This window comes from Peromyscus maniculatus, chromosome 1, assembly GCF_049852395.1.
Source record: "Peromyscus maniculatus bairdii isolate BWxNUB_F1_BW_parent chromosome 1, HU_Pman_BW_mat_3.1, whole genome shotgun sequence".
NCBI classification, from domain to species: Eukaryota; Metazoa; Chordata; class Mammalia; order Rodentia; family Cricetidae; genus Peromyscus; species Peromyscus maniculatus.
Window position 1 is genome coordinate 15890747 of NC_134852.1, and position 15402 is coordinate 15906148.

Genomic DNA, 15402 nt, shown 5'->3' on the forward strand with positions numbered 1-15402 from the left:
TCTAATGGGGGCATGATCCGGGTCTCATGGAGTCTTTCTTCAAACTCTTGGCTCTGTAGTGGAGGAAAACCTTGAAATTCTGATCCTCCTGCCTCCACTTCTTCAGAGTTAAATGATGTGTGTATACTACTAAGTAACATTGATGAGGTGCTGGGGATCAAACCCAGGTCTTTGTTCATGGTGTGCAAGACTGACTGATACCTGTAGCTCCTGTTGTGTTTGTAAGATAGGGCTTCTCTGTGTATCACCCCAGCTGTCCTGGAACTCACCATTGTAGATCAGGCTGTCCTCAAAGTCAACCTTAAACTCACAGAGATTCCCCAAAAGATGCTCTGCAGCCAAGGAAAGCTTTAAATTTGTTTTCTTTTTCCCAACATAACATTTTAATTGGTTATTTGGAGATTCACATAATGCATTCTGATTATATTCACTTCCTCCACTGCCTAATGACCTAGCCCAAAGAAAAGATAAGGAGGAAAAAAATCAAGACAATTTGTCAATATATTTACTGGAGCATAGTCAAACTCCCAGTGTCCAGTCTCTTAAAGAAAACAGTCTTTCCAAACCCCCACCAGAAGTCATTAACAGTGAAGAGTTACACTTCAGGATCCCTATTCCAATTTTAAGAGTTCTCGTCAATGACTTCCTGTTAGTTATTATTCTGCTCTGTGTTATTCACTAGGCAGCACTGTTTACCATGCAAGAAAATCCACCAGTTAGGACAAAACCCATATAAGGGTTTTTAGGGGAAGGAAACAGAATGGGGTGCTTAGGCCCATGGGAAATGATTGTGCCGGAAGAAAGAGAAGGGTTAAGATGGAACTGGCTTTTTATAGGTTCCCGCCCGACACCCCCATTGCACAAGTACATATGGGCTTAAGCAGCTATGCCCCGCCTGCATATAGATTATGTGATCATGCTACATGGAAATTATGAGACCAAGCATCACAGGGATCAGGTAGGAAGTAAGGCACCCAGAATGACTAAGAGTCTCACTAGAAATTCTACCACTCCCTGTCTACTCTGTTTTTTTTTGGGGGGGGGGTGAGAGGGGCGGGAGCGAGGTTCCCTTAGAAGCCTTCTGTGTTTCTTATTTTCAGCTGTGGGTCTGCAGTCATCAATACCACTGCAAAAGAAGCTTTCTAGCCCCTCCCCCTCTTTGTGAGCCTGCCTCTGCCTTTGCCCACTTGGTTTGGAATTGTGGACTTCATACCTCAGCCTCACAAGTAGTTGAGATTACAGTCCTGAACCCTAGGTCCAGATATACTTTTTGTTTTCATTTGATTTCAGAAATGACTTTTAATTTTGTTTTTTTTATTTTAGTTTATTTGTAGAGTTGTTTTGTCTACATGATTTTGCATTTGCCCTGGTAGATTACAGTGTTTGTTTTTTCTGATAATTCCTTACTATCTCTTCCTTTTCCATTTCAGAATTTGGAATGTATATTCTGTGGTGAGATTATATGTCAGAAAAATGTCAACTATATGGTTTTCTTTTTTGTAGAAATGGTTTTGCTGAGTAGCCCTGGCTATCCTGGTACTCACTATGTAGGCAGGCTGGCCTGGAATTCAGAGACCTGCATGCCTCTGCCTCAGTGCTGAGTGCTGGGATTAAAGGCTTGCACTACCACCACCTGGTAGAAATCTGTGGCTTTACCAGGAGCTGTCAATGTAAGGACTGCCTAGAGTCTCGGTGTTTGAAGGGACTTTGGACTCATTATTATTACATTTACTTGGTGTGTGTGTGTCTAACACACATGGGTGTTGTCATCAGAGGACCACTTACAAGAGTTGTTTCTCTCCCTCCATCACATGGGTCCCAGGGATGGAACTCGGGCCCTCAAGATTGGTGGCAAGTGCCTTCACCTGCTGAGCCATCTTGTCAGCTTTGGCCTTGGTCTTTTAGATAGTGTTGGAATAGTTAATGAGTACAGATCTTTTGCAATTAGACTGATGCATTTTGTATAATTAAGTCTCTTAACACAGGGGAACAAGGGAAGGAAAATTATAGATTCAAAGCAATGTGCTTGGGTGTCAAGTTCACAAGAGGTAGAGTTGGATGATTAATATTGCCAAATCTAGGATCAAGTAGGAGACCAGTCTCTGAGCACAGCAATGAGGATTTTTTTTTAAGATAAATAAACCTCTAGAGAAGTCCATGGATATCTATCCTAGGTTATTTAAGGTGTGAAGACCTACATTAATTGTGGGGGACACCATGCCATGGAAGATGACCTGGACTGAACAAAGTGATGGATTTACTGCTGATTCATTTCTCCATAGTCTTAGAACCCTAACTATACTGCACTGAAGGAAAGTCCTTTACTGCTCATGTCTGTTTGTGGTTCTAAATGCCTCCTGTACTTGGATGTTTGTATTTGTCCTTAAGTCTGGGGATTACTTAGAGTCAGCTTGCACTACATAACCAAAAGAGGAAAAAGAAACATAAAGGTGATAAAATATCAAAGGCTTTGTCATGCTAATACACACCTGTAATTCCAGCACTAAGGAGGCAGAGAGAAGAACTGCCTCCAGGTCAAGGTCAGTCTGGCCAATGTAGTGAGTTCTTGGCACTCAGGGATACAGACCAAGACTGTGTCTCAATGAGATAAGAGAGAAGAAAAGGAGCAAGAAAGATAGGACTGAGAAATAGAATATGGATCAACACTCAAAAATTTTAAGGACTGGGCAATGGTGGCACACACCTTTAATACCAGCACTCAGGAGGCAGAGAGAGGCAGGTGGATGTCTACGAGTTTGAGGCCAGCATGGACATACAGTCAAATGCCATCTTAAAAAAAAAAAAAGAGTGGGGCGGTGGTTTCTTATGCCTTTAATCCCAGCACTTGGGAGGCAGAGGCAGGTGGATCTCTGTGAGTTCGAGGCCAGCCTGTTCTCCAAACCAAGTTCCAGGAAAGGGACAAAGCTACACAGAGAAACCCTGTCTTGAAAAAATAAAAAGATAAATAAATAATGGAAACAGCCATAAAAACCTACAAATACTATTCCATTAATCATATCACTCGGTGTTCAGATGTGTATGGATTTTCACCTTCATCAGTAGATTTCCTGTCTTTTCAAGCATGTTCATATAAATACTTATATATACCTGTGTCTATATATGTGTGTGTAACTTATTATAAAAGAACTTAAACTTTGAGGAATAAGAACAGCTAAGGAAGGAAAGGTGGTGGTTGCTCACACCTTTAATCACAGCACTGGGGTGGAGAGATAGGCAAATCTCTGAATCAAGTCCAGCCTGGTCTACAGACCAAGTTAAAGCACAGCCTTTCTACACAGAGAAACAGTGCCTAGACTCTGGTGACGTGGATCAGAGATTAAGAGCACTGGAAACTCTCCCAGAGGTCCTCAGTTCAACTCTCAGCAACCACATGGTGGCTCTCAACCACCTGAAAGAATATCTAGTGCTTTCTTCTGGTGTGTAGGTATACATGAAGACAGGACACTCAAGAAAGAAAGAAAGAAAGAAAGAAAGAAAGAAAGAAAGAAAGAAAGAAAGAAAGAAAGAAAGGAAGGAAGGAAGGAAGGAAGGAAGGAAGGAAGGAAGGAAGGAAGGAAGGAAGGAAAGCAGAAAGGAAGAGAGAGAGAAAGAAAGAAATAAAAAGAAAGAAAGAGAGAGAAAAAGAAAGAAAGAAGAAGAAAGAAGAAGAGAAAGAAAGGAAGGAAGGAAGGAAGAAAAAAAACATTGTCATGATAAAAGAAAGAAAAAAGCAAAAGTATTTAAGCTGCTTGGGAATTCCAAGGACATGAAATGGCCTCTCTTTTGAGAGACTCATATTGACTTTTATATGACTGGAGGGAAGCCAGGTGGTATTGGCACAAGCCTTTAATGCCAGCACTCAGGAGACAGAGGCAAGCAGATCTCTGTGATTTCAGGGCCAGCCTGGTCTACAGAGCAAGCTCCAGTAAAGGCGCAAAGCTAGACAGAAAAACCCTGTCTCAGAAAAAAAAATGACTGGAGAAAGGATTGTCGTCCATGGAAGTATGCTGCCTTTAGGTTCCAGTGATTCTTTCCTATTTGGTTGAACTCAAGGTCCAAATGAATACGGTCATGTCCACTGTAGATTTCTTGTTGTTTTGTTTTGTTTTGTTTTTTAGATAGAATACCATTATTACATAGAAGTGGCTCACCTGTGGACCAGGCTAACATCAGACTCACAGAGATCCACTTTCTCCTTAAGCCTAGTCCCCTGCAAGAATTTAAACATAGGTCTCTATGAAATGAAACCTTCTGAAAGAACTATGTGGGTCAGACTTAGCATGGCACAAATGAGAACCAGTATGGTTGTGCATACCTTTCTCCCCAGCATACAAAAGGAGTAAGATCTCTTTGATTTTGAGGCCAGCATGGTCTACATAGTAATTTGTCAGTCAGGGAATAAGATTTCTTGTGAAAGTCCCATTTCTTGGGTCCTTTATCTCAACTCTGTGATAGCCAATGAAGGCCCACAAGTATCTCTTTAGAATATCTCATTAGGGCTTTCCTTTATCTCAACACACAGGAGCCAGAAACAGGGGACTCAAGGCCAGCTACAGAGTGAGATCCAGGACAGCCAGAGCCGCACAGAGAAACTTTGTCCTGAAAACACAAAACAAAACAAAACAAAACCAACAAACAAAAACAAGCAAAACAAAAGGAGAATATCTCCATTTCTGCCAATAGAGCTGTTGAAATTTCAGGTTGGAGCGAAGTCATGGTGGCCTCCTTGGTGGCCAGTGGAGGTGTGGGAGGTTGAACATTGGAGATAACTGCAATTCTGCCCTTCCATACAAGGATTTGATTAATTTTAATCCCTAAGCTCTGTTGTGGATATCGCTCTATAAAAATAAAACACTCTTGGCCAGTGACCAGGCAGGAAGTATAGGCAGGACAAAGAGAGAGGAGAATTGGGGAAACAGGAAGAAGGAGGGAGAGACACTGCAGCCACTGCCAGGAAAAGCAGCATATAAAGACGCCGGTAAGCCACAAGCCACGTGGCAAGGTATAGATTTATAAAAATAGATTAATTCAAGATATAAGAACAGTTAACAAGAAGCCTGCCATGGCCGTACAGTTTATAAGTAATATAAGCGTCTGAGTGATTATTTTATACATGGATTGTGGGACTGCAGGCCTTGGTGGAACCTGGAGAGAAGCCCTCCAGCAACAAAGCTCAAGGCAGAGACATGCATGTTCCTTGTCAGATGTCTGCTTGCTTGCTCTGCCAATCTTTGTTCCTCTGTTTGTTTGTTTGTTATTTAAAGTTTTATTTATTTATTATGTATACAGTGTTCTGCCTGCATGTATGCCTCCACATCAGAAGAGGGCACCAGACCTCATTACAGATGGTTGTGAGCCACCATGTGGTTGCTGGGAATTGAACTCAGGACCTCTGGAAGAGTCAGTGCTCTTAACCTCTGAGCCATCTCTCCAGCCCGATATTTTTTTTTGTTTTTATTTTTTTGAGACTGGGTTTCTCTGTGTAGTTTTGGTGCCTGTGCTGGTTCTCACTTTGTAGAACAGGCTGGCCTCAAACTCACAGAGCTCCACCTGGCTCTGCCTCCAGAGTGCTGGGTGCTGTGGGATGTTCTGTATGTCTTGTGGGAGCCCGTTCTTGGGTTCCTCGTGGCTTTACCCAGCAGGTCCACATAGAGGATGATTAGGACCACAGGCCTAAGTGCAGGTGTCTGAGATGGTCTGCACTTGGCTGTGCTGTGGGATGGTCTGTATGGCAAATGTGTTGCTCTGATTGGACAATAAATAAAACCTGATTGGCCGGCCAGTGGCTAGGCAGGAAGTATAGGCGGGACTAACAGAGAAGAAAAATAAAAGAACAGGAAGGCAGAAGGAGTCACTGCCACAAGCCACATGGCAAGGTATAGATTTATGGAAATGGATTAATTTAAGCTATAAGAACAGTTAGTAAGAAGCCTGCCATGGCCATACAGTTTATAAGCAATATAAGTCTCTGTGTTTACTTGGTTGGGTCTGAGTGGCTGTTGGACTGGCGGGTGACAAAAATTTGTCCTGACTGTGGGCAAGGCAGGAAAACTAGAGCTACAGCTGGGATTAAAGGCTTGTGTCACCACAGCTAGGCCGAGCTCTGTTAATCTTAAGATATTTTTTGCATTAGCATGTGGTGGTGCGTAAAACTTGTTTTTACATTGTCAGTTGTTGGATCTGTGGATCTCAAGGCTTCACTCTGCTCTCTGCTTGAGGTCTCACTGAGGATAAATGTATCTGCTTCTTAACGTTTTTTTTTTTTTTTTACTGTTCTATATTTGAATTTTGAATTTCTTTCAAAATTCTAAGTTCAGGGCCAAAGGGATGGCCTTAAGGTCCCAGCACCTTAAAAAAAAATCGTGGCTCACAACCTTCTCTGAATATGGTTCCCAGGGATCTGTCAACTTCTTGTGGTCCCCTTAACACTGCATTTAAGTGATGCACAGAGAGGCAGGCAACACCCACACATATGAAATTGAAAGTAATTTTGAGATTGAGTTTATTATGTAGCTATCCTGTTATGCTGCATTTTTCTACTGTCTATGTAGACCATGCTAACCTCCAAGTCACTTATCTTCCTCCCTCTCTAGTACTGAGACCAAAGGTTTGTGTGTGTGTGTGTGTGTGTGTGAGTCACCACAGCCAGCATGAAAATTAATTTTAAAAGCAATTAAAGTTCTATATTTCTAGTTCTCATCTGGTATCTAACTGTCCTCTCCACATGTCACCTCTCCTTGCAAACATATGTCCATGTTTTGTTTCAGATTCTTGGAGAAGCAGGAGCGTTATGGTTGTCGCTACACCACAAGATTTTGTTTTGTGTATTTTTCCGCTATGCTTTTACATTTTTGAGTCAGGGTCTTTCTCTGTGAACCTCGCTGTCTTGGAATTCTGTATGTCTACCAAGCTGCCTTCAAACTCAAGAGATCATCCAGACTACCTCAGGATTCCTGGTTTAAAGGTGTGTGCCATGCCTTGCCTATGGATTTGGAGTTTTAAAATTCTATTTCTTTGTATATGCGTGTGTTCTTGCACATCAGAGCTGAAGTGTGTATGTCAGAGAAGCATTTGGAAGAGTTGGTCTCCCCTTCCACATGTGGGTGCAAGGGATGAACCTGGGGTTGTCAGGCTTGGCCGCAAGCACCATTAACCCTTTTGCCAGCTGTGTTTAGTTTCTGACACTGGTCTACTGTAGCCATGGTTACCTTCAGGCTGACTCCCTTCTCTTCCTACTTTGGTTTGGGTACTGTTTCTCACTCCCTTTTTCTTTCTTTTTTCTTTTGTTGAGATTGTTGTCTCACTACATACTCCATTCTTGTCTCACACTTCCATGTCTTGGTTTAGCCTCTCCAGTGCTGGAGTTATACTCATTTTGGACATTGTGATGATTGATTGCTGTGATTGGTTTAATAAGAAAGAAACTGACTGGCCAGTAGCTGAACAGAATAAGGTTAGGCTGGAGAACCACACTAGGAGAATGCTAAATGGAAGAAGGGTGGATTCTGGAGACACCAGCTAGATGGAGATTGAGTCTATGAAACTGGATGTTAATTAATAAAGGTACCTTCACATGGCAGAGAGCAAATAAGGATTATGGTTTGTCTTTGAATGGTAAGAGCTAGTTAGCAATAAGCCCGAGCAATTAGCCAAGCATTTATAATTAATATAAGCCTCACTGTGTTTGAGAGCAGCTACAGGACAGAATATATATATATATATATATATATATATATATATATATATATATATATATATATATAGACACAAAGCTCAGAAATGTTTGTGTGTTGGGAATGAATTTAGGGTTTAGGCTTACTGGATGCTTTAACCACTGAGCTGTATCATCAACCTTTCATACATTCACATTTGTATTCCTTGATTTTTATCATCTGACTACTGCAGGGCTGCATATCTGGATCTGGAATGTGCAATCAAAAAGGCCAACACCAGGGATGATCACTCAGGCTCATCTTCCTAACTGTTGCATTTGCATGATAGACTAGAATTTGACCAGAATTTCATTGTCTCAGGTTCATCATGGGGACAGAGAAGAGCAGAGGCACCAGTGAGACCAGATGTGCACTGTCACCACATTCCACTTGACATACTTGTAGTTTTCATTTCTCTTGCTGTGATAAAACAGTCTGGAAAACAAATATTAGTGAAACTTGGTAGGAGGGAGGTTTATTTCAGTTCACAGTCACATTTTACAGTCCATCACTTTGTGTAGTCACAAGTGCAGGAGCTTGAAACAGCTGGTCACATGACAGCAGAGGGCAAAATGAGTGCATTCGACAATTTCTCTACCTTATATCCATCTTTCTCTCCTCCTATGTACTTTGATACCCTAAATCAGGGACTAGTACATCAAACTTTCATTTGGGTCTTTCCATACTAATTAAGGCAACCAACACATTCACCAAAGCCAACCTGACCTAGAAAAAGCCTCATTGAGACTAAATTTCCAGGTGATGGTAGGTTATGACAAGTTAATGAATAGAACTAACTATCACAATTAAATATTGAGATGGCAAAAGACAAAGCACACTAATTATGAATGTGTCTTCCAAAGAATGGGCACAGCTTCAAGGGCTCAATAGTTAAAGTATGTATTGTGCTTTTTCTTTCATGTTTTTAGATTACAGGAGTTGTCTTTGAAGAAAGAATGTCTCCATTTTTCCCTGGCTCTTTAAAGCTTTTTCCAGGCTTTCCCTGTAAAGCCTTCAGGGAAAGCACCAGAGCTGGCTCTGCAACATGAGATTCACAACCATCAGAGAAGGTAATTAGGTTTTTGGGAAACTCGGTCTTCTCACCCAAGGGGTCACAACTGTAGATGAGAGTGAATGTTAACATGGCTTCTGCTCAGTCCTCTGAGACAAAGCATTTTGTACAATTATTGAGAGATTTGTTAAGATCTAAAGGAACAAAACATTCAGAGCAACAACTCTACAACTTCATGTGCTTAGCCCACGAAAGGGGAGATAAACTAACTCCATGTTGAATATTGTATAAGCTGGAGTATAGTAATGTATTGCTTGGGACTTGTCAGGAGGAAAAAAAGGAAAGAGGGTAAGAGAGAGCAGAGAGAAAGAGACACAGAGAGAGACAGAGAGAGAGAGACAGAGACAGAGACAGAATAATTTCTCTGTGACACATCTTCACAGGTCTTGTCTGGGTAGGCTAAAGGAGACTCCAGCAATCAGGCTTCCCCATGGTCACAGAATCATACTGGGGCTCTCGCCCTGATGAGTGACATGGCTGGCAATCAAAGCACTCCAGGCTGCAGCTTTTAGGGATGCCAGGGTCTTGAGAAACAGAGAGTTCCAAGGAATGTCCTGTGGAACTCCAACACTGTCACAGGATCTAGCTTGACAGCTCAGAACTTGGGTTATTTGTTTGTTTGCTTGCTTGCTTGATTTGTGTTTAAATGTTTTTTTTTCTCATAGCAGAAATATCTCAAAATTAAAACTCACTTTATAGAGAACATTTTTTGTTGTTCCTTCATGGTGGGAAAAACTCATTATCAATGATCCCTTCAGGGGAGAAAAAATTAAAACAAGTCCAACTTATAGTATAGAAACAATTGCAATCAGGGCATAAAGCACTAAGACAATGTAGTTTAAATTTCTAGAGGTATTAGTCCTGCATTATATGGAGGATGTTACCTTCTTCTGATCATCTAATTAATGCTTAAATAAATACTTAACATTTATGGTAAGAGCAAAATTTAAAATTTGGGGGTCATATAGGAACTCTCTAATCTTTTTATCACTACTAGAGATCTCTCTGTGTTTTTTAAGTTGCTTCCTGAAAGCTCTCAATTAAATTTTACAACAAAATGTAACATTCAAAACAGAGCAGGCTATTAATTTATCAAATAATTTGATTGCTGAAGTGGTAACTCACAATAATCCCTTACTGATAAGGAGCCTATAGAACTTATTGTGCCTCTAAATAAAATACAGATCAATTATTTGTTTCACACCTACAATAACATTAGCTTGTTAGATGGAGTCTAGAGATAATTATCCACAATTTTCCCTCTTAAGATTTTTTAAGTTACATTCTGTGTAATAACTAAAAGTACATCTAAAAATCCACAGATTTAGGTTATAAAAACTTTTTAGCAACCTCGTGGTGGTGGTGCATGCCTTTAATTAAGGCAGGGGAATCTCTGTGAGTTTGAAGCCAGTCTGGCCTACAGGGAGTTCCAGCACAGTCAGGGCAACACAGAGAAACCCTCTCTGGAAAAAAGGAGATTGCATTTAATGTTTTTAGAGATGACTTAAAAAAGGACAAGAATATGTATGCTATATACAAATTCCATATGCTCCTCAAGGTGTACCCATCCCAGGTGATATAGCTTAGAAGTGATACTTGCTAGAATCAATCAGCTTTAATTAGATGCTTCTCAGCCATTAAATATTTTTACTGACTTTGCTCTTTATTTAAATTTGGGTGAGAGTTTATTGGATCAATTTAGAACAATCAGAGTGGTCTGATCATAAATGGACAGCTTTGGATTCCCAGTTTGCACAACCTCACCCAAAATAGGTATCCTGAAAAACATTATGGCTCAATATTAAGTGATATTATGTATAAATTATTAAATAGAGAATAGAGGTATCTCTCTGTTCAATATACTCCTTATCTCAATATTTATAAGATCATTGGGTATGGTTAAAAAGTCTATAAAGTCTCCTGTTACACAATTTTTAAAAAAAAATTTAATTTAAAACTTGTAACAAAAGGCTGAAGAGAAAATGAGCTACACATGGGTGATTTTAATTTACTATAGCATATATATATATATATATATACATATATGTATATATATGATTATATATCATGTATCTATGATTCAAGTCTTATGTAAAAAGTTATATCTACTATAGCATCATATAAAAAGGATAGTTTTATATAGCAGCCATATAGTTTTTCTTCATCCCAGCTGATGCCTCTTGAGGATAAAAAGATAGTGTGTGTGTGTGCATGATAGCCATCTTTACTAAGGTTAAAATACATGCCACATAATTTCATCACCATCTTAAGATGACCATGTGATATAAACCGACTATGATAACACTGTTAAAACTTAGTCTTGCGGGGCAGTGGTTATGCTCACCTTCAATCCCAGCACTCGGGAGGCAGATTCAGGGGGATCTCTGTGAGTAAGAGGCCAGCCTGGGCTACACAGTGAGATCCAGGACAGTCACCAAAACTACACAGAGAAACCCTGTCTCAAAAACCAAAAATAAAAAAATTTAAAAAATTAACAAACTAAAAACGTAATCATACTATCTTCCTTTTAGACTGAAGAAATAATGACAAGTCTCCAAGATATTTTGGCTTAGAATCGATTTCTGTATGATAAATTCCTATGTTGGAAAGGTATCCTCAGGTTAACAATAATTAATTTGGAAATGTATGTCTAAAACTGTAAAATCCTAATCTTATGAAAGCTACTAACTTGTTGTAAACTGCTAAAATAGTTAAAACATACAAATGGTTAATCACCTTATAAATGATCAGATTTTTTTATGTGCTCAAAACTAAGTTTATAGTCATTCTAAATACAGATATGAACCATTTAAAAAGCAGCATTGACCTTCTATATTTGTTTCCACGGTTAAGCCTAGTGCAAATAAGTAAAAACAAAGTTTGCTTAAAATCAAAGTTAATGGCGGGGATGAGGCGCTTGGGGCTTGGGGGTGTTGGTAAGAGGGGCACCAGGGCCAGGGGAGTGGGGGAAGAGGGGCAGCGTGCAGGGGTTGACACGGGCTTGCCATCCTTAGGTGTTTCTCATGATCCACTGCCACAAGACCACCATCTTCACGGAAGCCAAGGAGTCGAGTACCATGTACCAGCTAAAGCGTGTTGTCCAAGGCATCCTCCAGCGGCCTCCAGAAGAGCAGCGGCTGTACAAGGATGACCAGCTCCTTGATGACAGAAAATCTCTGGGCTGGGCGACTGTGGCTTCACTAGCCAGCCACAGTGGGCCTGGCCTTCGGTGTGGATGATGTCTGTGAAGCCCTGCACGTTGAGCCCTTCTCCAGCCCTCCAGAACTTTCAGATGTGATGAAGCCATAGGATTCTGGAGGCAGTGCCAATGAACAAGGTGTGCAGTGAGGTTCCCAGGCCTAGAGACCTATTCCCTCAATAAAGACGGTTTGGCTGTCAAAAAAAAAAACAAAAGATTACTTAAATTAGGAAATATTTAATAGACGGGTGCGTCATTAAATTAGCACCCATTCAATAACATACTTTAACAACTTTAACATTAACGAAATAACAAATTGTATCCTGTCTTTATTACTAAAACTTCAATTTTTAATATTTATTTTTGTACAACATAACAAAGTTCAAATAACAATGTAAACAGGATTAGGATGGATTAAAAATATAAAATAAATTAAAATGAAAAGACTTTTAAAATATTTCTACTAAATAATACAAAGGCACAAAAATACAAATATAATTATATACTTCTCAAATTTCCTTGAAGGCCATAGGAAATTAAACCAAAATACAGTCAATTAAAGAGAGATTATTTTAAAGGGTTTTTTTTGGTTTGTTTTTGTTTTTTGTTTTGTTTGTTGGTTTGCTAAAAACTAGTTTGTAACAGGCTAAAGATGTGTTACACCACACTGTAGTAAAAGATAAATCCTTTAAACAAGTTCTTCCTCTGTGGAACTGTCATGCTTGGATATTATTCACATTTTTGTTTTCATTTATAATATGAGCTGATTCTAAATTTTCTTTCTTACATAAAGAAAAAAAAATTCTGTTAATCCTACCTATCCATGAGCAAGGGAGATCCTTCCATTTTCTGATATCTTCTTCAAATTCTTTCTTTAGAGACTTAAAGTTCTTAACAGGTCCTTCACTTGTTTAGTTGGTGTTATCCCAAGGTATTTTGTATTATTTGTGAATATTGTAAAGGGTGATGTTTCTCTGACTTCTTTTTAATTCCTTTTTATCATTTGTGTATAGGAGGGCTACTGATGTTTTTGAGTTGATCTTGCATCCTGCTACTTTACTGAAGGAGTTTATCAGCTGTAGGAGTTCCCTGGTAGAATATTTGGGGTCACTTGCATGTACTATCATATCATCTGCAAATGGTGAAAGTTTGACTTCTTCCTTTTCAATTTGTATCCCCTTGATCTCCTTTTGTTGTCTTACTGCTCTAGCTACAACTTCAAGTACTATATTGAATAAATATGGAGAGTAGACAGCCTTGTCTTGTTCCTGATTTTAGTGGAATGGCTTTGAGTTTCTGTCCATTTAATTTGATGGTGGCTGTTGGCTTGCTATAAATTGCCTTTGTTATGTTTAGGTATGTTCTTTGTATTCCTGATTGCTCCAAGACCTTTATCATGAAGAGGTGTTGGATTTTGTCAAAGAATTTTTTGGCATCTAATGAGATGACCATGTGGTTTTTTTCTTTCAGTTTGTTTATATGGTGTATTACATTGACACTGTTGGTGGGAGTGCAAACTTGTACAACCCCTGTGGAATTCAGTATGGTGGTATCTCAGAAAACTGGGAATCGGTCTACCTCAAGACCCAGCCATATCACTCTTGGGCATATACCCAAGGAATGTTCAACCATCCCACAAAGATATGTTCAACTATGTTCATAGCAGCATTATTCATAATAGCCAGAACCTGTCAACAACGTAGATGCCCATCAACTGAAGAATGGATTAAGAAAATGTGGTACACAGTATTTAAAGAACTCAAGAAACTAGACATCAAAATACTGAACAGTTCAATTAAAAAATGGGCTAAAGAGCTAAACAGAGAATTCACAAAACAAGAATCACAAATGGCTGAAAGACATTTAAAGAAATGTTCAACATCCTTAATCATCAGAGAAATGCAAATCAAAACGACTCTGAGATGCCACCTTACACCTGTCAGAATGGCTACGATCAAAAACACCAATGACAGTCAATGTTGGAGAGGATGTGGAGCAAAAGGAACACTCCTCCACTGTTAGTGGGAATGTAAACTTGTACAACCACTGTGGGAATCAGTATGGCGGTTTCTCAGAAAATTAGGAATCGAACTACCTCAAGACCCAACCATCCCACTCTTGGGCATATACCCAAGGAATGCTGATTCATACCATAAAGATACATGCTCAGCTATGTTCATAGCAGCACTATTTGTAATAGCCAGAACCTGGAAACAACCTAGATGCCCGTCAACGGAAGAATGGATGGAAAAATGTGGTACATATACACAATGGAGTACTACTCAGCAGAGAAAAACAATGAAAGCATGAAATTTGCAGGCAAATGGATGGAACTAGAAAAAAATCATCCTGAGTGAGGTAACCCAAACCCAGAAAGACAGTCATGGTATGTACTCCCTCATAAGTGGATTCTAGATATAAAATAAAGAACAATCAGACCACAACCCATAGAACCATGTAGGCTATATATATATAGCATGGAGGTCCCTAGGACAACTGTGGCTTATAATAAATTTCGGTTCTACTCAAGTATTGAAAAAAAAATAGCCAAATGAATGGAAACACATGAACTATGAACCAAAGGCTGAGGGGGCCCCAGCTGGATCAGGTCCTCTGAATAGGTGAGACAGTTGATTGGCTTGATCAGTTTGGGAGGCAACTAGGCAGTGGGACCAAGTCCTGTGCTCATTGCATGAGTTGGCTGTTTGAAACCTGGAGCATATGCAGGGACACTTGGCTCAGTCTGGGAGGAAGGGACTGGACCTGGCTGGACTGAGTCTTCCAGGTTGATCGCAGTCCTCGGGGGAGGATTTGCCCTGGAGGAGGTGGGAATGGGGGGTGGGCTGGGGGTAAGGGGAGGGTGTGGAGAGGGGAGAATAGGGGAACCTATGGCTGATATGTAGAACTGAATGGTATTGTAAAATAAAATAAAATAAAATAAAATAGAAAATGTGGTACATATACATATACTACTCAGCAGAAAAAAAAACAATGACAGCATGAAATTTGCGTGGAAATGGATGGAACTAGAAAATATCATCCTGAGTGAGGTAACCCCAAACTCAGAAGGACAAACATGGTATGTACTCACTCATAAGTGTATACTAGATATAAAGCAAAGAACAATCAGCCTGGCAACCACAGAACCAGGGAGGCTACATAGCAGGGGGATCCTAGGATAACTGTGGTTATATTCAATCACTGGGCAAGCTTCAGTGAAACATTTCATATTAGGATAAGAATTTATACTGTATTGGGCTGAAAATAAATTTTTAAGAAAAGAATAAACCAGGGACTTGGTGGGAGGAAAAGAAAGGAAAAGAAACTCAATTGTTTTCTCCTTCAGGATTTTCTGTGATTCTTTCTCAGGTACTTCAAAATATCGTGTTACGTAATAATTGAGTCTTAAGATACCCACT

At 39.7% G+C, this 15402-nt stretch overlaps 1 pseudogene; it reads left to right on the forward strand.

The window, feature by feature from the left end:
* Positions 1-886: 886 nt before the first annotated feature.
* Positions 887-12132, forward strand: LOC102914226 (elongin-B pseudogene; annotated as a pseudogene).
* Positions 12133-15402: the final 3270 nt, after the last annotated feature.